The sequence below is a fragment of the Ochlerotatus camptorhynchus genome, unplaced genomic scaffold, assembly GCF_037179485.1.
Source record: "Ochlerotatus camptorhynchus isolate MF236.1 unplaced genomic scaffold, CSIRO-AGI_Acam_v1.1 ptg000105l, whole genome shotgun sequence".
Taxonomy (NCBI): domain Eukaryota; kingdom Metazoa; phylum Arthropoda; class Insecta; order Diptera; family Culicidae; genus Ochlerotatus; species Ochlerotatus camptorhynchus.
This window is the reverse complement of record NW_027040595.1, coordinates 3,522,988-3,547,202: the sequence shown is the minus strand read 5'-3', so window position 1 is coordinate 3,547,202 and position 24,215 is coordinate 3,522,988. Positions and strand designations below refer to the sequence as shown.

Here is a 24,215-nt window from a genome sequence, read left to right as displayed (position 1 = left end):
TATTGACGAGCCTGACGTAAGAGGTAAAATACCAAAAATAATACCTCAAAAATGTTGTACAAACTAATAAATAATTTAGTTATTACAGTAACTGACGGATATATCTATACTCAACGCTTTTTTGATGCCAGAATTCCATATTTTTTTATTTAAAATGTCTTCTAATACCAATTCAATGACACTTTTAGGTTAGTTTTTAGTTATTATACAAAATATTTTGATAGCTGAAAAATATAAAAAAAAAGGTTTTTTACCACAATCATACTCAAATATGATATCATACCACATTAAGATATTCAGTTATCGGTTCTTGCTCGGGTGGAGCCATTGAAATGTTCTGGGTTACCCTGGAGGCAACAAGCAGGACAGAATGAAAAGAGAAACATCAGTGAATTACAAGTACCATCGAAGTGGCTCGACTTCCTTCTCAAGAGTTTTCCATTTTCGCGTGAAAATTTTCCCACGGATAGATGCTTCAAGAGTGGGAAGGTGCGGAAAATTGTATCAGAAGCGTCGTCTTTGCTGGTTTTTTTTTTTTCGGAGAAGCGAGACATGAAAGTGAAATAATTATTCTTAGCGGGCAAAGTTTTTCGCACATTTGTCAGGATTTTCCTTGTCTCTGCTTTCCTTCAGGGGGAAATGAAACGAGCTTTGTAAGAGCTGCATATAGCGCAAATGATGAACTACTATAAAAATGACAAAATAATGTAGGTTGGCTATAACGCTTTCTTTGTGGAGCCAGCATGATACATACATTTCTGTTGGGATTGCTTAGTTTTGATTTTACTTTTTATAGAAAGAGGATCAAGTTTCGTTAAGATAAGATCCTTCATTTATTTTCCATGTTAATCCAACTTTAATCGATTTGTTTCACCCAGAATGAAAAATATTTGTAAAATTGGTGAATATTTACAATGAATTTTAAATAAACCCTCAGTAAACTAAAACTAAAAATTCAGCCGCAGGAGCCTGTAGTCAGCAGTATCCTCCGTTGAATTTAGTCGATAACTCCTAGCAAAGCATTCGAGCCCGGATTCTGTCTCATTTTGTTCTGTTAAGGTCTGATTTTCTGATGGTTGAATTTGGTATTAGCGAAGTGAAAAGATAACTTGGAGCGGATACGATTGTTGCTGTTTTGACGTAGGACTACGTCTTTAATTTCTTTAATTATACTGGGGTACACTTTGCGAAAACCGAAAATGGAACATGAAAGATTTTGAACATTAATAGCTCAGCTGCCCCTGGATCAATTACAATAATTTTATCACCAATCGATGATACGCAATGCTTCCAACTGATGATTTTCAACAAGAAACTATTGAAAAAGTGGTAAAGTCAAGCGTTATCCAAAGAACAAATAAAAAGTGATAATTTGTTCACTGTTTTCATGAAATAAACGTTGTTCCCAAACACAGTCGTCATAATCGAGTACCACTTGGTTGCACATCATTCTGCTTTAACCAGAAAAGATATAAAAGAGCGCTGCTGTCTAGCCTCAACTCATTTTCGCTTCGGATGCCATGGTGAGCAGGCAGCAGAAGCAGCAAAAGCAGTCGTCTGGTTCGCCGTGGCGATGTCAAACGTGTCTCCGGTCTGATCTACGAGAAAACACGAGGTATGCTGAAGGTGTTCTTGGAAAATGTGATCCGTGATGCTGTCACCTATACTGAACACGCCAAGCGTAAGCGGCCATCGATGTCGTCTACACTTTGAAGCGACAGACGAACTCTGTACAGTTTTGGAGGTTAAATCATCACCAACTTTGGCAACAAAACGACCTTTTTCTGGGCCAACAAGCTTATTACAGAAAAAAGTTAGAATAGAATTTATCTGTCTGTTGGTCCATATTCAGAACCACATGCCCCCAACGACCACACAAAATGCTCTCCAGAGTTGTAATCTTGTAACCAAACTTGGAAGCAGGGGTGCAAGTGATTTTAATCGATTCTCTTCATCAACTTTCTCTTTAAAAAAAAATACTACAAATTTGGTACGCCTACAAATCATGAAACGGAAAGAGTTAAGATAATAGATGATCGATCAATTAAAAGAACTAAATTTTCTACACATTTGTTTCGTGCCCTAGCGGTCCTACGTCAAGCTCCCGTTCGTGCCCCTAGGCACAGATCTTTCTACTTTTTTTTTTGATTTAAAACGCACTTATGAAACAATTTCTAGGTCATTATTGTTATGATCAATCATGCGCTTTGGAATTACGAGTGCTGCATATAAATGGTTTGAAAGCTATTTGTGTGACAGAACTCAACGGACTGTTTTTAATAATTCTGTTTCCAGTCCCGTGGGGAATAACCTTGGAGTGCCCAGGGAAGTGTATTAGAGTCCCTGTTATTTATTATGAATATTAATGTCAACATAAATGAAGACCAAAATACACGTTCAGCGCAAACTGGCTCTGGAAAAATAAGGATGGAAGTTCAGACCCCAATGAATGAATGGACTGGGTTAAAGATTGCCAGGAAAGACGCTCGTAATCTGGCCAATAGAATTTTTACAGAAAAACGAGTCGAATGGGCGATTGATTCTTTTGCACCTTTCAAATTACCAGATAGGGATGGAATTTTTCCAGTACTACTTTAGAAAATAAAAGGAACTTTGACACCCATTCTAACAGGCTTATTTAGAGCAAGCTTAAGATTAAGTTATATTCCGATAACTTGGCGTCAAGTAAAGGTTATATTTATTACGAAGGCTAATAAAAAGGGCAAAACTTCTTCTAAATCCTTCAGGCCGATCAGTTTATCATCCATTATGCTAAAAATAAAGGAGAAAATCATGAATCAGCATATAAAATCAACGTACTTGATTACAATTCCTTTGAGTAAATATCAGTTTGCATATCAAGCTGGTAAATCAACAGTAACAGCTATTCACACGCTTGTTACAAAACTAGAAAAATCTTTTGAATCAAAAGAAATGTCACTAGCAGCGTTCATTGATATTGAAGGAGCATTTGATAATGCATCCTATGACTCCATGAAAAACAATATGTTGAAGCGTGGATTCGACAAAAGCATCGTTAGGTGGATTAATGAGATGCTTTCTAAAAGAGAAATCTCAGCAAATCTTGGAGGATCATCCATAACAGTTAGAGCTAAAAAATAAGGGTGTTCTCAAGGAGGTGTTCTTTTACCTCTTTTATGGTATTTAATAGTTGACGAACTTCTCAAAAACTTAGAAGCAAAGGTCTTCGAGATAATTGGCTTTGCAGATGACATAGTCATCATAGTACGAGAAAAATTTGATAATTTCATTTCAAATAGAATGCAAACTGCTCTTAATTGTGTTTCGTCGTGGTGCACTAAAGAAGGGCTGAATATAAACCCTTCTAAGACCACTATTGTACCGGGCACACGGAAAAGAAAATTTTATATAAATAACTTAAAATTGAAAGAAACTTCTTTAGAACTTTCACGAACAGTTAAGTATCTGGGAGTCATTCTTGACAGTAAACTTAACTGGAATTCACATACAGAGCAGGTTGTTAAAAAGGCAATAAATGCTCTTTGGATAAGTAAAAATACTTTTGGTAGAAAATGGGGCCTAAAACCAAAAATGATCCACTGGATTTATTTAACAATTGTAAGACCCAGAATATCCTACGCATCATTGGTTTGGTAGCCGAAAACTAATGAAAAATCGGCTCAGAAGAAGTTGGGGAGACTGCAAAGACTTGCTACTCTCTCTTTAACTGGTGCGATGAACAGCACACCGAGTATGGCACTAGATGCTCTACTTTATCTGCTTCCGTTGCATCAATTTATCCAATTAGAAGCTGAAAGGAGTGCTTTAAGGGTTCAACAAACAAAGTACTTCCTTGAAGGTGATCTTACAGGACACCTTAGTATTTAAAAAAATATATATATTAATTCTCTCGTATTAAGAAATGAAGACTAGATGGAGAAAAATATAATTTCGATCGTTTATACAATGCAGCAGAATTTGATCATAATGTTTAGGAAAGTGGGGGATCAAACATCAGACCAGGTTCATTTGTTTTTTTATACAGACGGTTCAAGATTGAACAATCGTGTGGGAGCAGGGGTAACTGGTCCAGGGATAGATATCTCAATAGCTATGGGTTACTGGCCAACCGTGTTCCAAGCAGAAATTCAAGCAATTCTTGATAGCTCTGTAATATGCTTGTGCAGAAATTATAAAAGAGTATCTGCATTATGCCTGATAGTCAAGCAGCATTAAATGCTTTTAAATCAGCAACATGCAATTCAAAACTCGTATGGGAATGTACAATGTCACTTCAGAAATTGGCCTGTCAAAACCAAGTAAACCTATATTGAGTTCCTGTCCACTGTGGAATTGAAGGGAATGAAAAAGCCGACACGTTAGCCAGGCAAGGATCATCTCATCAATTCATAGGACCAGAACTATTCTGTGGAGTTTCAGCTTGTTCTCTTAAAATGGAGATCAAGAAAAGGAAAAAAATGAAAGTGAAGACCAATTGGAACAACACTTCAATTGCTAGGCAGTCGAAACGGTTCATAATACTGAACATTTCAATGACTAGCAAAATTCTTGAATCATCAAAGAAAAATCTCAGTGTCTATACAGGTTCGATAACAGGACATTGTCCTGTTAATATCACTTGAAGTTAATAGGAAAACTTCAAGAGGATATGTGTCGATTCTGTGGCTCAAAAAAGGAAGACTCTGAACACCTGCTATGCTCTTGTGCAGCAATCTTCAATAAAAGGCGTATTTTTCTGGATAAGGGGCTGGCAGAACCCTTTGATATTTGGAATGCAGGTCCCAGTCAAGTAGTACATTTCATTCGAAATGTAATACCTGGCTGGGAAAACGCTTTTGGTCAGTCTATGTCAGTCGCTTCACAAAATAGTGATACGACATAACTGATAAATCAATATAAAAACGGGGAATATCACAATAGATCAAAGTAATGGTCGCAGTGATGAATATACCCAAAACGGAAAAAAATGCCTTGCGACGTGTTTTACGATTTTGTGACATTAATCTTTTTGCAGATGATACTGTGTTATTCATTGCAGCTAAGGATTTAGATGATGCCATCTTTCACTTGAATGAGATTTGCATTCTTTAAGCAGATGGTTATATAATAAATTGAGATTGAATACAAGTAAAACTAAATGCATGACAATTGCGCGAAATTGAGTAAATGAGAATATCTTTGTTATAATTGATGATGAGGCTTTTGATCGCGTACGGGAGATTAAATATCTTGGCGTGATTATTGATGATAAACTTAAGTCAATCTCTCACATTGACAATGTCATCAAGAAAATTTCCAAGAAGTATGAAATTCTATGTCGATTGAAAACCGATTTAACTATTACCAGTAAAATAAAACTATACAGATCAATTATCTCTCCTCATCTAGACTTTTGCCCTTCCATTTTAGTTTTGGCCAATGCAACACAAATATCGAGATTACAGTGCTTGCAGAATAAAATATGCGTTTGATTTCGAAATATAATAGATTCACTTCCTCAAACGCTAGAAGATTTAAAATGGTTGTCGGTGAAGCAAAGAATTGTATATTTGACTATGGTGTTCATTTTTGAAGTAGTTAACGGTTTGCTGCCTCGATATTTGTGTGATCGAATTGAAAAAGGAATGAAATAAGAACGCCACATTTCTTGACCTTTGCTTCTCAAAATACACTGTATTTTAAAGGAATAAATGTTTTCAATTGGATGCCTAGACGCATGAAAAGTGCAACTACACTTACAGAATTTAAGAGACATTGCATTTCACATGTTAACGTTGTCTTTTGAACAGTTATCTATTTTTATTAAATGACAAATTATGTACCTTGACGAGGTTTGTAAAGGATTATTTTGTATGAATAGCTGCCACAACGACTTTTTAATATTTATTGTAGCACTGCAAAAACTATTTTTTTCGCCATGATGGTGATGACGGATTATCAAAAGTTGATTTAATAGTAGCAGTAATTTGAAGAAAAATTATTTGTTGAGTATTTTACAAAGGTTTGAGCTTCAGCGCGTATTACGGATATAGAAGACTTAATTTAACATTTGATAAACAAGCAAATATTGGAACATAGAAGTTTTTTTGAATTAGTAGTAAGTTTTCTGGCTGAATGTCGGGGTTGGTGAGCATTCCTGACGTTGCTGAAAATTACGATAGTATTGCGGGGTTGCTAGTGTAATAGAATGCTTTGTTGATTGCTCATGAACACTTGATCTCTGGGAATGCTTGTGAATATTTGAGCTGGACAAAAAGGTGATCAAACCCGAGCAGAAGAAAATGACTAATGAATACCTAATTCTGACCTTATACCAAAAGTTGGTATTGACCAAAATGACATAAGAGGTAAAATACCAAAGAATAATACCAAACAATTACATGCAAAATTCTTTATAAATAACAAAAATTGATATTTGGATACCAAAAGAATACCTGTGTGGTTTTGGTATTGCATTTTTATAATTTGGTATTGGAATGGTTTTAAGGGTACGTTTTTTTTTTTGGTATTATTTTTGGGTATTTTACCGCTTATGTCAGGCTCATCCATACCAATTTAAGGTATCGAGATATTCGTTCCTGCTCGGGAAGAGGTGAACGCCTAAGCTTTTTACATTTATATCGCTGTCAATTGAAAATTGTTGAGGCAATTTATATCTGTTCGTTTTTGTTTGCTAATCTGGTTAAATGTTATACTTAATTATCTTAAGGAGTTACATATATGTAAAATATACCAAAAAAATCGGTTTTAAAAAAATTTGTATTAGTAAACACGTGTTAGTATTAGTATTAGTAAACACGTATTCGTAACTGATGTTCGTTGACCAAATTTTGTTCCACGCGCAAAGCGTTTTTCTCGAAACACAGAGTGAATTTACGGGTCCCAGGATATCTCAGGACTGGATGGACGAAACTGGCTGAAATTTGAAGTGAAGACTCACAAGATGTATTTCAATTTGGTCAAAGTAGTGATGAGATATCGTAGGACCCATTTTTTCAAACCACTAACTTCAAATAATAATATCTCAGTAATTTTATTGTCGAATGTCTTCATATTTATTTTGTTTTCAGTTGAAAATGTATATTTTGATGCTCTGAAAACAAGACCAAACAAAAATTTAAATTATGCTTACACCAACCCATGATTGTTTAACCGAGGTACTTATATGTATCCACACTTAGAAAATATTACCGAACTCGGTTTGGTTTCAACCGAGTTTTTATCTGCTGAACGCTGAAGAGGAATAACCGAGCTGTCGTTAGTTCTTTTTGTTACCCACAATCTGTCAAAGTTACCGAAAATCTCGGTTGACGAAAAATAAATTTAAGCAGAAATAAAACGCTGTACAGACTGGAGAGTTATAAAATGTTATAACGGTTGTCAAATAATTACAACACAGAAACCATCATCAAGATAGCGCTATAACATGTTATAACTCTATGGTCTGAACGTACTATAACCAAACATCAGTTTACTCAAGAACTACCAAATGTTGTCAAACAAACTGACCCGCCTGTTGTAACGGGTGTTCAATAAAAAATGAGAATTTTTTCAGTCATATAGCTAGTAAAAAAAAATTTTTTGTTCAACGAATTCAGTATTTTTTATTAACAACACAATGTTTATTCTTCAAAAAATACGAATATTGGAGAAGGGGCCCTGGTCAGCCGTATGACGCAACTTAGTCGCGATGTTCTCACAAGAGCGCTGGACGGCACTGAAATCATTCTCATTTTTATTGAACACCCGTTAGTTACGGAATTAGGTTCTCTATGGCAGCGCTTGGTTTTTACTTCAAATCCTGCTTTAAATTTTGATTAAGGATACGTTGCTTCAAATTTTCATAAAAATAAAACCAGTTTTGTTAAAGAAATGTGTGAAATATATTTATTTAAGTTGTTTTGGCGAATAGAAACTTCCGTAACGCGAGTTACAGCGTGGAAAAGTACAGTAAAAACATATTACTGACTTATAAACAGAATCAAAATCATACCGTTAGTTTCAAATATTTACAAAAGATTTCATTCAAACGTTGCAGCTTCTCCAGAACTTTTTTTTTTCATTTTTACTAAAGTTTTGCACACGTTCGACGAGCACACGCAAGAAAAAATGGCTGACTAATTTTTGACTCAGCTTAGAGAAACGAGTTTTCGGTTAAAATTTCCGTCGCAAAGTTGAGCGCAAGTGGAACGTTTGACGTTTAAGCGTTTGAAGTTTAACACGTTTTAGCGAATATTCGGTTCAGTTAACCGAGTTTCTCGGTTTTCACGTAGCGAATTCGTAAATTTCGATACTTTACCGTACTTTTCGGTTCAGTCTTCATTTCTATCTGTCACATTAATACTATTTTACCGAAATTCGGGTCTGCTTCGATAAATACGCCTGAAAAAATATTTTTAAACCATTTATTCGGTTTCTCGTTGGTAACCGAACAGGTTCGGTACCGAGTTCGGTATTATTTTCTAAATGTAAATCGTCCAACTCAAATTTTTGTAGGTGTAAGCATTGGGACCATCATGATAATCATCATCATAAGGATGTTGCCTGGCTTGATTGGAAATACTTCCTCCCGAAAATGCTTTCAGGCCAAATCCTGATAATTTCACTCTGATACTAGATTTGAGATATACGAGTTTTCGTCATTGTTTCTTTGTACTTTCTCAATATGCCAAACGATACTCGGTTCTGGGTCATTTGGCCGAATGCCGTTTGGTCGAATGCCGTTTGGCCGAATGCCGAACAACAAACCTCCAAAGAACTGCTCATGTTTGAAAGAAGGAAAAATCTCTAAAATAAAAAAAAAACACTTTAATTAAATTTTTGAACAAGCTGCGTTTACAGTGCAAAAATAATAAGATCATCAAAACTTCAAAGAACTGCTCATGTTAAAAAAGGGTAGCTAGAAACATACTAATTACATAACTAAAAGATCATCTTTTTAAGAATAATGAATTAATCGACAGAATAAAATTTCAGTTCTAATCAATATATATACATACAAATATATATACAATTTAACCAAAAATCCCATATTTATAATGTTAAGAACCATAATTGTGGAAAGTAAACAAAAAAGTCCACAGTGCTGCCATTTAGGTTCAAGTAGTGTTCAAAAATTGACCAAACTGCAAGCTGCCAAACGACCCATTCGACCAAACGGCATTCGGCCAAATGATATTCGGCCAAACAGCATTCGGGAAAATACTCATACACCCAGGAAATGTTGGATTATCACAGATTTTCATAAAAGATTTTCATAATTTGTAATGTTTCACCACATGAACAGAATCTGTAATGTGGTCGTTAGAAGGGTTTAAAAAAAATTTAGTTCAATCTATGTTAGACGGGGTTGAGTTTGCTGGTCGTCAAATCAGTACTGGTAAGGGACATGAGATTGAACCCACGATCTACTGCTCAGTAAGCACAACAAATCACTACGATGAAATCTCAAGACATGGAGCCACAAAAAAGAACTTAGGATTCGTCAACTTTTCGAAATACAACAATTAGTCAACCCTGCATGTTCGAAACGATTCGAAGGCTTCACCGCCGAAAAAAAATTTTTTCTGGCTCTTTTTATTTTTTTTTTATTATTTGAAAAAATATAAAATATCCAAAAAGCAGTTTTTGTTTTTATCTCATCATGAAAAAAATATGGACTCTTAACCTACCCGAATGGTAGATTTTGTGATAAGTATAAAACTTTCAAAAAAATGTTTTACACGTAAATTGTCTCAAGATAAGGAGAAAAAAATGTTTTTTAGATTTTCGATATACTTTTTTTTAAAGATTTTTAGAAACACCAAAACGTATTTTTTCGGGGTGTAAGCTTTCTCTTAAAGGAGAAAAAGAAACAATTATTCGGGCAGTAAACTTTGGTATTTCTGTTCTGTAAGAAGCCAGCACGTTGTACATACTCATATAGCCCCAAACATACATAAGCTTTAGACTAAAAACCCCCGTTCTCAACCCAACCGCTCTAAAACACCGAAGGAAAACAGCAAAAGATAATAAAGGGTCAAATAGGAAGATTAGAAAATTTCACTGAGGATCTAAATTTTTACGACATACAGCAACAACGCGGCTCTAGTAGGATAGAACAGCCTTCGACGCCACACCCGGCAGCGGCGACCGGCGTTGTGTTTTCTGCTGTGGGCCAGAGGGAGTAATAAAACATTGGAGAAGTGTTTTCTGGGAGATTACAGCCCAAGCCGTTCGTTCATTTTTTACCCTGCCATTTTTTCTGCTTCGCCAAACGTTCGTTTCTCATTTTTTACTTGGGCCAATGATATGGCCTTTGGTATTTTGTGCTGTCTGTTCTCCTCACTTTACCAGCATGGTTACTGGCAAAAGTTTAGACAATTTCTGCTGTTGTTGCTATTTTAGTGTCGAACGTGATCATCACTTGAAATGCTTTGATAATTGCACAAATCGAATGTAATGGTTCAAGGCCAGCGTGGTTTAAAGTGTTGCGATTTTGACAATAATAAAAAGTGGTCCAGGATGGCAATTTAGCAGCAAAGCCGTCCTAGAATTTTTGTCCCTGCCCTTTGGTTCAGTGAGCGTTAGGGCGCGTTCTACCAGGTTGGTCGAGGTAAATTTCATGTGTGTGTAAGTTATGGCACTGGTCGTTGTAAAGAGTGGAACGGTCAAAAATGTGTCGACTAAAATTATGTGTATTTTTTTAATCGTGTGTGTCATTGCCATTCACTATTTAGTTTGTCAAAATGGCGTCGAAGCAAGAGGAATTTTGCTCGCGCATAAGCAAAATCTCAATTTTTCCTACGCAGACTTGGCAAAATCGTTGAAAGTGGCTATCGACTGTGACAAACGTCATTAAAGTGTTTGGGGAACGTCTGACGTCTGGCCAGCGTTTTCAAGCGTAGTCCGAACCTTTCCATCATAGATGTCGAGAAGCAGCTGAGAACAACAGCGCAAAGAGCCAAGAAACGAGCCGGAATCTCAACATACAAGGTTACAGTGACACCCAATCGAAATGATAAGCAAAACACCACGGCCAAAGCAAGAGCACGTAAGTTGTACACGACAATGTTGACCAAGTTTGATTGCGTCATAATGGACGATGAAACATACGTGAAGGCGGATTTCAAGCAGCTCCCAGGTCAAGAGTTTTACAGGGCTCCTGGAAAAGAACAAGTTCAAGATAAGTTGAAGCAGAAAATGTTCTCAAAGCTCCCGAAAAAATACTTGGTTTGGCAGATGAGGGTTGAAAAGTGGAATTTTCGTGACACTGTTAACATAGATATTTGTAGATAGAGCTGGAATTAGGGCGTAACAGCTTTTGTAAACAATGACTTCTCTCGATGATTTCTAAAAACTCAAGGCTCGTCCAAGCAAATCGCAGTAGTGTTAGGTCCCGAACAGAGGAAAAAAAAAAAAGCAAATCAATATCACCATTAGGTAAGGGAACTATTCCCCTACTCGATGATTATGTTGCACAGATAAAAATTCTGAATTTTAATTGTGATGTAAACATTCATTCATGTAAACTTAAATTTAATTTCACGCAACCGAGCAACTTGTAAACAATGTTGTTTACAAAGATGGACTTTTGTATACAATATTTGCTACATTGCATGAAATGTGCCAGAACTTTACATGATATATAATGTAAACTTATATGATATATGACGCTCCATTTATGTGCATCATATTGAACAGAAATTTACACTACTTTTCGAACTGTGTGGTTTGTGTTGGCGCGGCTTGAATTCCGCAATTTGAAACTCAAGATCATCATACAAAGACAATGGACGTCGAAATGTCGGGGAACACATCAGAAATAACATGGGAAATCATTATTTGCTGTAATTTTTTGTCTGGATATGCAGTTGATCCGAATTTTTGGATGCGGATATTCAGATATTTTTATCCGGATAGTCCCAGCACTACTGCACAGCATTATTGTCAATCTTCAAATTTCTATATTCCAAAAAAATCCAAAAATCTCGTCTAACAGGGTTGTGTTTTATTGTGTAGTGCCATTAGACTGAAAGACATTAGCCAAATAGGTCATTAGGCCAAAAACTTAAAAGTGATAGATTGAACTCAGAATTTTCTTTGAAACATTCCTCAAAACACTCTGGGAAGAGTCTGTTAGAATGTTTTCAGGTGCCTCTCGAAGGAGGAGTATTGAAGAATGCAATGAAAGAATCTGTTTTTTTTTTTCAGATCAATTTCCGATGTCGTTTACATTGAAGCTCAGAACATTTAAATTTTTCTCATTATATCTACTGAAAAAACCTTTATAAATGGGGGTCTTCCAACCAGCTATTACTGGCAAGTATATTGACGATTCAGCCTCTCCTTTGCCTGATACCGCTTCAACTTCTAGCAGTGTTTCCGGTTCTGTGGCCTCCACACTAGCCGCATCATGTCTATGCATTCATCCTGCCAACTGCCAGCATGAGATATCCGTCTACTACCAGAACGTCGGTGGTATCAATTGTGATGTCGATGATTTTCGCGTAGCTACGACATCATTGTTCTCACGGAGACATGGTTGGATTCAAGCACGCTCTCTCGTCAGGTGTTCGGCGACGATTACGAAGTTTTACGTTGTGATAGGAATGCTTCTAAAAGCCGGAAAGCTAAAGGTGGAGGTGTTTTAGTGGGCTGTAAATTCTTGGTTTCAAGCGAGGTTAATGCTTGGATATGCTTAGAGCAGGTGTGGACGCCCAAGCAACACACATGTTCTATAACAGTTTATATCCTATGTATGACTGGTTTTGGTTGTATATCAGTTTACTCAACAAAATTCTATGAATTTGTGTTACTTGGGCGTCGATCAAACTGGGCGATCGTACCTTGTTTCTCTGTGCGGTGTACTTTCCTCCTGATCGTATACGCGAGCGTGACCTCATCGAAACCCATTGCCAATCGGTTTTCTCTGTTCTGGATACCACTAAAGTTCGCAACGGCATCCTCTTTCCTGATATGGATCACTCTGTCATCCATTCCAACGCTTCGCTCCTCTGGTGAGACTAGATCGGCACCACCCGCCGCTACTGGTGACGTTAAGTACTAAGCTGATGCATGATTTTAATGTTTCGCCTGCCACCTTTTCCTATGATTTTCGCAACGCCGACCATAGTAGTATCGCCGAGTCACTCTCCACTTATTGGACACCGTTGGCAATGAGTCCGCCGCTCAAACTAATTCCAATGTCTTGGAATATGTCATTGACAGACACGTTCCGAAAAAGATTCATCATCATACGACCCATCCTCCATGGCATACGAGCGAATTTCGTCGTCTGAAATCCAGAAAGAGAGCCACTCTTAGGAAATTCACCAAGCACCGCACACTATCCCTTCAACGTCACTATGTCAGGATCAATCACGAATACAAACGAGTTTCGAAACGGTGCTTTCTTCAGTATCGACGTGGATTGCAGAGAAAGCTTAAGTCACGTCCCAAGCAGTTTTGGAAGTTTGTCAACGAACAACGCCATGAAGCTCTGCCGTCGTCTATGCATCATAATGGTAACGAGGCCGCAAGATATCTGTCAGCTGTTCTCTGAAAAAAATTGCTAGTGTCTTCACGGATGAGAGAATGAGTGACGACCATGCCCGACTGGCTGCCAGTTACGTACCACTCTCTTGTGTAACCATGAGCAGAATTGACATAAATCCCTAAATGTTTTCCAGGGCTTCCTCGAAACTCAAGTCGTCGTACAATCCGGGTCCTGACGGAATTCCATCGGCGTTCCTCAAGACGCACTTGGACAGTTTGTTGACTCCACTGCTGCACGTTTTTCAACGGTCCGTAGACGGCGGCGTTTTCCCATCCTTTTGGAAGCTAGCGCACATGTTTCCAGAACACAAGAAAGGCAACAAACATAACCTTGACAACTACCGTGGCATCACTTCGCTTAGCGCTGTTGCTAAATTGTTCGAACTCGTTGTTATGGAACCGTTGCTCGCTCCCTGTAAGCCGTATATTAGTATCGACCAGCATGTTTTCATGGCTAGTCGCTCCACTGCCACTAACTTGCTGTGCATTACTTCCTACATCTCTAACAGTATGTCGGATCGTGCCCAGACGGATGTCATTTATCCTGACTTATCTGCAGCCTTCGATAAATTGAATCATCGCATATCAATCGCAATACTGGACAGGCTTGGTATCCACAGCTGCCTTTTGCAATGGTTTCAGTCGTACCTCACCGATCGCTATCTTACTGTTGTCATTGGTGATCACCAGTCCCGTACCTTCGCTGCCACATCCAGCATACCCCAGGGTAGTCACCTGGGACCGCTGATTTTCCTGATTTATTTCAACGACGTGAATCTGGTAAATGAGGGACCACGATTATCTTACGCAGATGACCTTAAACTCTACCTTCGAATTCACTCAATTGAATACTGTTGCTTCCTTCAACGTCAGTTGAATGCTTTTGGTGATTGGTGTATTCTGAATCATATGGAGGGGGTTAACACTTAGAAATAACTAATTTTACACGTGACGGAATCCATTTTTGATATAAAAGATGAGACGTAAGCAAACATGTCATGTCAGGCATAACATTTGATAACGGCGCAAAAGCATTTGTAAACAAACTTTCTTAGGCCCTTTACACGTGAACCAAAGTCCAAGCAAACCAACAACATCATCGGATAGGGGCAACTATCACCTTTCCGAAAGTGGTATTGGTTTTCGTGGGCGTACTTTGGTTCGCGTGTAAAGGGCCTTAGAAAGTTTGTTTACAAATGCTTCTGTGCCGTTATCAAATGTTATGCCTGATGTTATATTAAGTGCTCCGAGACTGAAAAGTTTGTTGCTCGACGAAAAGTACGTTTGATTGAGCTAAATTTTGCGTCTGTTATGACTCAACTTTATGTCAAAATTGACGCTCGTTTATGTCACTCTCAGAGCACCTAAATTAACATGAATTTTTATATGCACATATGCCGTCCAAATGCTCGGTTATCTCTTTTTTACGCAAGACAGAGACTATTATTTTCAAGTATGTTTTGTTATGCACTGAAATTGAGCACGTCAGCCAAATTAAGGACCTAGGTGTGATTCTGTACACACAACTCTCATTCAAGCAACACATCTCGTATGCCATCGACAAAGCTTCCAAAATTCTAGGGTTTATCTTCAGGATTGCCAAAGACTTCTCGTATATCTATTGCCTTACATCGTTGTACTGCTCCTTGTCTCGCTCCATATAAGAATACTGCTCGGTTGTCTGGACTCCTCACTACAACAACGGTGTCGAAATAGTTGAGCCTGTTCAGCGACGGTTCTTGAGATATGCGCTACGTAAACTGCCGTGGACGGATCCCTTCCGATTGCCTAGCTACGAAAGTCGTTTGCAACTAATCCATCTGGAGCCCCTGTTGGTCCGAAGAGATACAGCAAGGGCATTGCTATTTAATTGCAGATATTTTGCGAGGACGCTGTTCTCTTGAGCAAATCGACATCAATGTTCAACCCAGAGCCCTACGGAATAATTCAATGCTGCGCCTGCCCATACAGCGAACTAATTATAGCATGTTCAGCAAAATCGGTGGTTTACAGAGACTCTTCAATAGGGTCTCCGCACTATTTGACTTTGAACTGACTCGCCAGCTGCTTCGTTCGGTTTGGTTCGTTTGTTTTCTAGATCAGTTTAGTATGTCTAGTATCTTTTTTTCGAGATGACTATTGACTTATTGATGTTTAGTTTTAGTATTTTTAGTTTAGGTTACAACCGAATATAAATAAATAAATAAAATGATCTCATATCAAGGAAAAAAAATGATCGTTTACTTGATCCTAATAATAAGATAGCCATGGAAAGCTAAAATTCCAATTTTGAAAACATGGGGAAACAATTCGACACCTTGCCTATGAAAACAATTTAAACTAAGGAATTTTTAGCCTAAGATTTTTAATAACTGATTTATCTGTTTTATGTTCACTAAGCCCCTCCTTCCCCAAAACCCAATAATGATGTCTTCATTTTACTGCTCATTAATTTCTTAAACCGGAACAATACAGATATCAGATGGATGAATCGGGGGATGTAAATTACGGCCCAATGACCCTTCGGTCTTATGGCGTTCGGCTTAATGGCATTCGGCCTAGTGGCATTCAGCCTAGTGGCATTCAGCCTAGTGGCATTTGGCCAAATGACCCATCATCTGTATTATTATTTATTACCAAGAGGTATTTGTGATATAATTAATTTTCAAAAAAAAATCATCAATTAATTGAATCATGAATCCAGCACGACAGGATAAAAAAAAAGGTAATTTTATTCATATTTGACAATCGCCAACAATATACAGCTGCACTTGTGGTGCATTAATCAGCATTGTCACTGCAGAAATATTGTACTGAGCATTTCTGCAGTCACGTTCTAGTCGCATTTTACGATACAGCCAAAACAACAAATCAACGACAGCCCGGTCCACTTTGGTCAATGCATTTGTTGTGTTCTTTAATTCACTTCGCCATTTCCATGAAAAAGTGTCGTTTTTCCAAGCATGGGGGTTATTGTGTACAGTTGGTGTCCCGCAGCAGAGCTGGAAGTGGATGCTATTCCCAGACGACATATGTAACTCATTCCCAGCCGCAAGCATTGGAAACAAGGAACTCCCTCACAAAAGGTGCCTTCAATTTCCCTCAGCATGAACTAGCAAATAATGCACTTCATTTGTGCCGTTGTTCATGCTCACTAGTGCCTTACCAACCACTCGAGGATATTACCATTATGCGGTTATTTTTATGGTTGAGTGCACTAGTGTGGTGCGCGTGGAGAAAGCAGAACACATTAATTTTTATTGATTTTTCCGACGACTATGTGGGACTATCACATATTTCTTCCACTTCGGCCGTGGCTGCCATCATCCAGGCTAGAAAAGCTCATTCAAGACTCATATTTACATTGTAATGGTAAACTTTTGGGTCAACTTATGAAAATTTGTTTGCGAGTCTTTTAAAAATTCATATTGCTTTTCTTACGATTGATTCCAAGTGAACAATGGTGCAAAAAAATGGCTGCTCGCCAAGTGCGGAGAACGGTCAACAGTGAATGGCGTGGAAACGCGGTGGATGCACTCCTAAAAGATGCAATCAGCGAGATTATGCATATTTTTGCCATTTTTTTTTTCAATAACGCCACAAACAAATGCTAATGTGACTGGGGAACAACCAACTCTTGGATAATGTATAGGTATAGCAGAGTGATCCCATTCCAGCTCGACAACTCCGCACTTTTCTGAAGAAAACAGCAAAGAAAATGGCAAAATGTGAACGAAAATCATATGCATTTAGATGAAAACATGATTTGGCGTCTTGTCATGCGAGCAAGTAGGTTGTTGTCACCTCACCCCACCCCAAACTCTATTGTATACGATGATAGAATAAAGGATTCGTAGAGGAGCTGTATGGGGTAGTTGTTCTTGATTGTACATACTTGATGGAAACATACAGTAAAAAAGAGTTGTGAAAAAACACATCTGATAATAGGTCATGTCCCAACATGTCATATTACAACAGATGGCCCTGTTTCCGTCGGAATTGCAGGCCAAATAAAGCAATCCGACATCCGACCAGCTGATAATCTGACATAGATAATAATATTCCTTCCACTACACAACAACAACACATTTCCATACATTTCCTTATTTTTAGCTACCTGGGGATGACGGGGTTAGACGGCCTACTCGTTGAATTATTGTGTAATCAACTCTTGAAAAAAAAATGATGTGCACTCAAAAATTCCAGACATTTTTATTGACGAATTTCCTCATGATTTTCAGAATTCACTCAGAAGTACACGCAAACCAAAAATCTATTACAATGATTGTTAGTTCCGTTTCCTATCATCCTCTGTTCATGAACATCGCAACGAATGTTAGAAATTGAACATGCAGGCGATGTAATGGTTTTTTGTCTTTTTTATTTCGTGTTCCATCTACGCTTTCGACTATACCAGTAAGCTTGTAGAACGACGCACATTGTAGAACATTGTAGAACGACGCACACACTTGCCTCGAATCTCTCCAGCAGAAAAAGCATACGAAGTCAAGTATGCGAGAAAATGAGCGCTTCATGTTTGCTTTTAGGCTATCTATGTTCAGGAGCATGGAGAGAGCAGTGGAGAAAGCACAGGTCTGATAATCGCAACGTTCGTGGTTCGAGTCCAGTCCGGCAATCTGAGTCCTATTTTTTTCGACATAACTAATTTACCTCACTAATACACTCTACATGTTTCGGTCTCCAATTTTCTTGCATTGGACCGCAGCTAGGCATATCGCATCCTCGGTTCATGCGGTCTCCACTAACATCCTCTGATGATGAATCCCACATAATTGTAAGCGAATCTTACATCCCCCGGTTGGGTGTACACATTAATTGAAAATGAACAGTATGTGTGGTCACACATGGTTTGTATGTGTACACATTTTAAGTGTGTTCCAAGAAATAGATATCATTTGTTGATCACATGGCAAACATTCATGTGTGGTACACATAAAAACAAGCTTTGAATTTTTCTTAGTGTAGAGTTCTTTGTTATAGTTTTTTTTCCCTGTTCTGGACATACAAAATTGTGTCAAAATTCAAATAGCATTAGCTTTTCGAAATATAAACAAATTTTTATGTAATCAGATGCATTTGCAGGGAAATTTATAGCAGTTTAATATAAACCATTTAAAAATTTGTGGTGCTGTTTCAGTTTATAGGGTGCGTAAAAAACTGATTTTTTTCATCACTTGTATTTTTTCTGGTATGAAAATTTATTTGAACTCACAAAAACTGATTTTTTTCATCACTTGTATTTTTTTTTTCTGGTTCTGAATTCGATACTGGCCACAGATTCAAGATCTGTTAATATACATCCGAGATCTAAAGCTTGAGTCATTTAATATCTTAACGCAAAAAAAAACGGATGTATCTCGGAACCATCTTAACGAAATACAATTGTTGAGTACTCAAAATGAAGGTCATTCATTGCACTTTAAAGGAAAAATAGCGAAAAACATTTCCGATTATCATATGTTGGTCACTCTGTTAGCTAACCTGAGCGGCCGTTTTGTTTCACCATCTCTTCAACTCTGTCGCATTCCGAGTCACCTTTTCACTCTTCTTCAACTTCTGTTTGGCAATTGCCCAATATTTCTCAATTGGGCGGAATTGAGGGCAGTTTTGTGGATTGATGTCCTTTTCGAAGAAATCTACCCCGTTGTCTCGTTACCACTGTACAACTTCTCCACGTTCTTTTTACTTATAGAATACGTTTTTTTTTCAGGCATTCCTGCTTTTACATTTTGGAATCCATAGTCTTGTTTGTCACGAAAACCTGGGTTTTTTGTCCCTAGCTGCATCATAAGCTTACTTGCAAATTTCTTGGCGGGATCGACTGTTACGAACTATTTTGGAGTTTATGTGGCTTTCAATCGTTTGATGCTCAAAAAACAGGGTTTTAAGTTTTTATAGTGTCACTTTTCCCGTGCATCCCTAAGGACTTCGTACTACACGACGTCATCAACAACTGGGACAACATCAAGCAACACACAAACATCAACCTGGACCTGTTTCTGGAGATAACGGAGTTCTGCATCGACTGCAGCTAATTCCGATCCAAAGGACAACACTATCGCCAGGTGTTTGGGAACAGCGATTTGTAATCCGCTTTCACCCACCATTGCGGACCTAGTGATGGAAACGTTGCTGGACACTACAGTGGCAAGGCTCGATTTCCAGCCCCCGGTATTGGAAAAGTGTGTCGATGACCTGATATTGGCCTCGCCGGAGGAAAAAAATCGAACAGGTGTGGGAAACTTGTAACCTATATCAACCGAAAATCAAGTTCACAGTGAAGGTGGAGAAACAAGGAAGAATTCCGTTCTTATACCTACTTCTGGTACGACGGGATGACCAGACAGTAAAAACCGAATGGTACATGAAACCGATCGCATCAGGTAGGTTTTTGAATTACTATTCCGCCCACAGCATGCAACTCAAAGTGAATGTGGCACAAATTTTCATTCACCGAGTAAAAAGTTTCTCCACCAACGTCGTCTCAAAAACGGCCACAAACACGATTTTCTCCCAACTAAAGCTAAACGACTACCCGGCGAAACTAATAAATCGCCTCGTCAATCGATCGAGAGAACGGCGCATCGAAACACAAACCGATGACGTCACGAGAAGCGACAACACGCAGTATCGATCGATGACACAAGTCGGACAGCCAAATACGGAAAAGCTTGAAAAAGACTACCCCAATATCATCATCAGTGCCAAGAATAAGAAGACGGTCGGCAACCTACTGCCGACGGTGAAGGACAAGTTGAACCAAAACAACAGATCGAACGTCATCTACAGGATCGCATGCGCGGGATGCGCATCGAGCTAGGTAGGAATGACGTCAAACACACTGAAAACCCGGATCGCCGGCCATCGCTCCTGTTCCAACAGACTGCAAACCATGTGGGAACAAGAGAAGACAGCTGAAGATTACGATATAGCAACACTACGAGAACGAACAGCACTATTGGATCACTCCGTCATCAACCAACACTTCTTTGCATTCAATCGCTCACAGATACTGGATTCTAGTCTTAAAAAACAAACACAAACATGTCACATTATAAACACACCTCACACTGTCAACAAGCGCACAGATACAGACAATTTGGGTAGCACGTATGCTGGCGTTCTTCACACAGTGAAAAACAATAGATGTAGTAGACGAACATTTAGTCGCTATACTGCCGCTCTTCGCATGTCGGTCCCATGGTAAAAATCAGCAAGCCGAGAAAATCGCATTTTAAGCTTGATTCGTACCATTGCTTCTTATGTGATGAGACAACCAATTTGGCTGTTTTTCCAAACTTTTTCAGAACAAAGTTATTGAGTTCATCCAGTATTAAGAAAATATGGGTGATCAGCTACCATTTGCATTGTAAAACTCAGTTTTGACAAAAACTGCTATGGGACCGACATGCGAAGAACGGCAGTATAGTCCTCTCCAGGCGGGTTCGTATTGGTGCGATTTGCGTGTGTTAGTGAGATGAAATTTTTTGTTAGATGTGAGAAATTTTTTGTTTGCTGTAAGAACTGTCATTCTAAAGTAAACATAAACAACAAAACGAAAACAAACCTTACGCTTGCACGGTAATAGTCAAATACCCTTATATGAGTAAAAGTTAACCCATTTTTAATAAAAGTGGCTTTACTCATTAATGCGTAAATTATTTTAACAGCAATGAGTTTCTTTGGTGGTGCCAGTGGTGGTAGGGGGACACCCCTTACCATCCCTCTCCAAAGGGGGAGTTTGGTAAAGAGAGATGTAAAAAGACGATTTGTACCTTCCTTAAAAGTTTTCCTAGCTCGCTATTCTAATATCTATATACAATCTTCACACTGCCGTACTCTAACGGAACTATCAACTCTATGCTTTCATCTACTCCATCTATCGTATAAAAATTACCACTACAGTCTGATATTTGAAATTAGCATCTTCAACTATGTAAATCGTTGACTTCACGTAGAAGTAATACTAAAAACATATAGTCAAATGAGTTTCTGCTCTACTGTTTCTGCTAACAGTAGCTAACAGTTACTACGTAATTGGTATAATAAGTTACTCATCAATTAATAGTGCCACTTTTATTGACAATGGGTTCACTTTTACTCATAAATGAATGTTCAATTCTTACTGTGCACATGACAGTATACGCTAGTGTGTGTAAAATAATATTATTAGTGTAGTGTTCGTGAGATCCTGCTTGGAGAACTCAATATTAATAGTCTGGCGGATAGAATCTCGGGAACCAATTGAGCTGTCAAATAGCGGAACCAATCGAGCAAATCATGATTAACAACAGAAAAGAGCAAATCAGCAATTACGAACAAAACTTCGGAAACCCTTTTCTCGTGACTCAAGGCTCGCCTACGTAAACTGACACCATCTTTGGGTTGGGGAAAGTTTCCCCTATCCGATGATGCCGGTAATTTACGTAATTTGATAGTACCTTTTCAATTGTTGGTCTAAAACGTATTGAATTGGTTCCGCTTTTTTAAAGATCGAAATTCTATCCGCCAGACTATGATTATAGCGACTATAGACGAACACACCAAAAAGCACAAGAGCCACAAAACGTATCGATACCGCCATAATTAACGTGGCAACGGCGCCGGTGGTGTAGTGGTAAGCGTGATTACCTCTCACCCCAGCAGGCCTGGGTTCAATCCCAGTCGGCGCCGCCGGGATGTTCTGAGGCATAACATCTCTGATCACGCCTTCCTTCGGATGGGAAGCATCCTTCGTACTTTGTAAGGACCTCATTGTACAACTTCCGTGCACGTCTTTTGGCCACTAGGTTCTGCCTCAGTGTCCTGTTGGGTTGGTTACTGGCCCGAAAAGATTGAAATCCTTCTCGGTGACAAATCCTTTTGATGGTGCTTTGGCTGGCATTGAATTTTTTGGCGCTTTCATTATCCGACCCTGGAAAAAGCCCTGATTTTCCCAAACCGTTCTCAACACCTTCAAATGCAGCTTCCGATCCTTAGTTCCACTACGACGCTTGCTATTATCATACCGATCGATAGTATGCCGCTTTTGAAAACGTTTGAGAATACTGCACACGGTCGATTTACACAATTTCAACGACTTCGCGATTTTAGAACCTGACCACGTCGTGGTCAAAACCCCATACCAAGTGGGTGTTCAAAATTAATTTTCGATTCGCGGCTTCCATCATGTATAACTTCCTTTTAACAAAATGAATCGTGACGAAGTTTTCAGCACTGAAAGATGAAAACAAACTGCTGTCAAAACATTCCAGATCTGACCACTAGAAGCAGTGCAGTAAAATAAACAGTACGTCCAGATATTAAATGACTCAAGCTTTATGATTGTTCTTCTCACCAACACTGCTGTAATTATTGATAACTGCACCCACATACTTTTTAAAAATATGCCGAACGAATAAAATCCTCTCTTTGTAAAAATTAGGTGATGAACAAGCCCAGAAGTGGCTAGAAATCCTCCTAATACACCATAAAAAAGTCTCTTTGTTATAAGAATTTGTCTTGATTATGATCCCTTTATTTTTGTTTCGTTTGCTACAACTTTAAATTAATGTTTCAACTCCGATCTGGTGTGCATCCATCGCTGTTTCTTGGTTATCTTTCAACATATTAAAGTGACTTCTTGTTCTGATAATGGGATATCCACCATTGAAACTTACCCCCTTGTACTCATTTCAATTTGCCCCATAGGGTGTAAAAATGTGGGGCAAGTAGAAATGCTTGAAATGTTGACGATATTTTTTGTAACTTCATTTGCATCCGGGTGTTTCTATACGTCATCAAAAATACAGAATAATCTGCATTTATATAGATTTTTAAGCAGTTTTTAAACCAAGAATCTGTATATACAGATATGCAGATTTTTTGATTGGGTGTATGTATATACAGATATTTTGAGGTCTCCTTCCCGTTCTTCTTGAAATCGGGTAAGGAACAGGACTTGGAAAATTAGTTCCATGATTGATCTGTGGAGGAGTTCCGATCGACGGGAACTTAACATCCCAGAAGAACTGGGTTAATCTGCTAAATATTAAGCGAGGGAATGATAGCTTTGCGTACCCTACTCTGAGAAGTTTCATCATCAGTTTCCTGATTATACCACAATCTTCAGCCAGCGTTGAGCGTATTGTTTTGCGTTTCTGAATGCAAATAAGACAAAAGTGAGGAATAGGTTAAATACTGAACCAATGAATTCAATCAAATTGAAAAAAAAAAATGAGCTGAAAAGTAAGTTTTCTTCTTTGATGTACAAGCCACATCAAGCGAAAGTTGATTGATTATTCGAAGGTTTTCCTTAAGTCTGGTTGTATAGGTGCTATATGTAAGAGCGTGTTAGTGAAGATCCGAGGAAAATACCTAAAAAATCTCTGTCAAAATCTCTGCATTTTGACAGATCTAATTTCATAAAAATAATAAACAACTTTACACGGTGATGCACTCGCTAGTGTGCGTGAGTTAAACTTGACTAATCTCTATGAAAGCAAGTTCATTTCTAACAGACAAATCTTAAATTTGACAAGCACTGAATTGAAAACCATTTGATCAACAACAGAGTGATTTTTGAACATCTTAACTTATTTTTGAAATGTCTTTTCTAAAGGAAAATTAACGAATTGGATCGCAGTATGTGAAGATTGGGTAAGAAATAATCTCAC

At 38.2% G+C, this 24,215-nt stretch overlaps 1 protein-coding gene across 1 annotated transcript in view; it reads right to left on the bottom strand.

The window, feature by feature from the left end:
* The window catches only part of LOC135699297 (potassium voltage-gated channel protein Shab-like), a 430,144-nt gene that overhangs the window by 326,713 nt on the left and 79,216 nt on the right, over window positions 1-24,215 (bottom strand). The gene's annotated exons all lie outside the window — the stretch shown is intronic.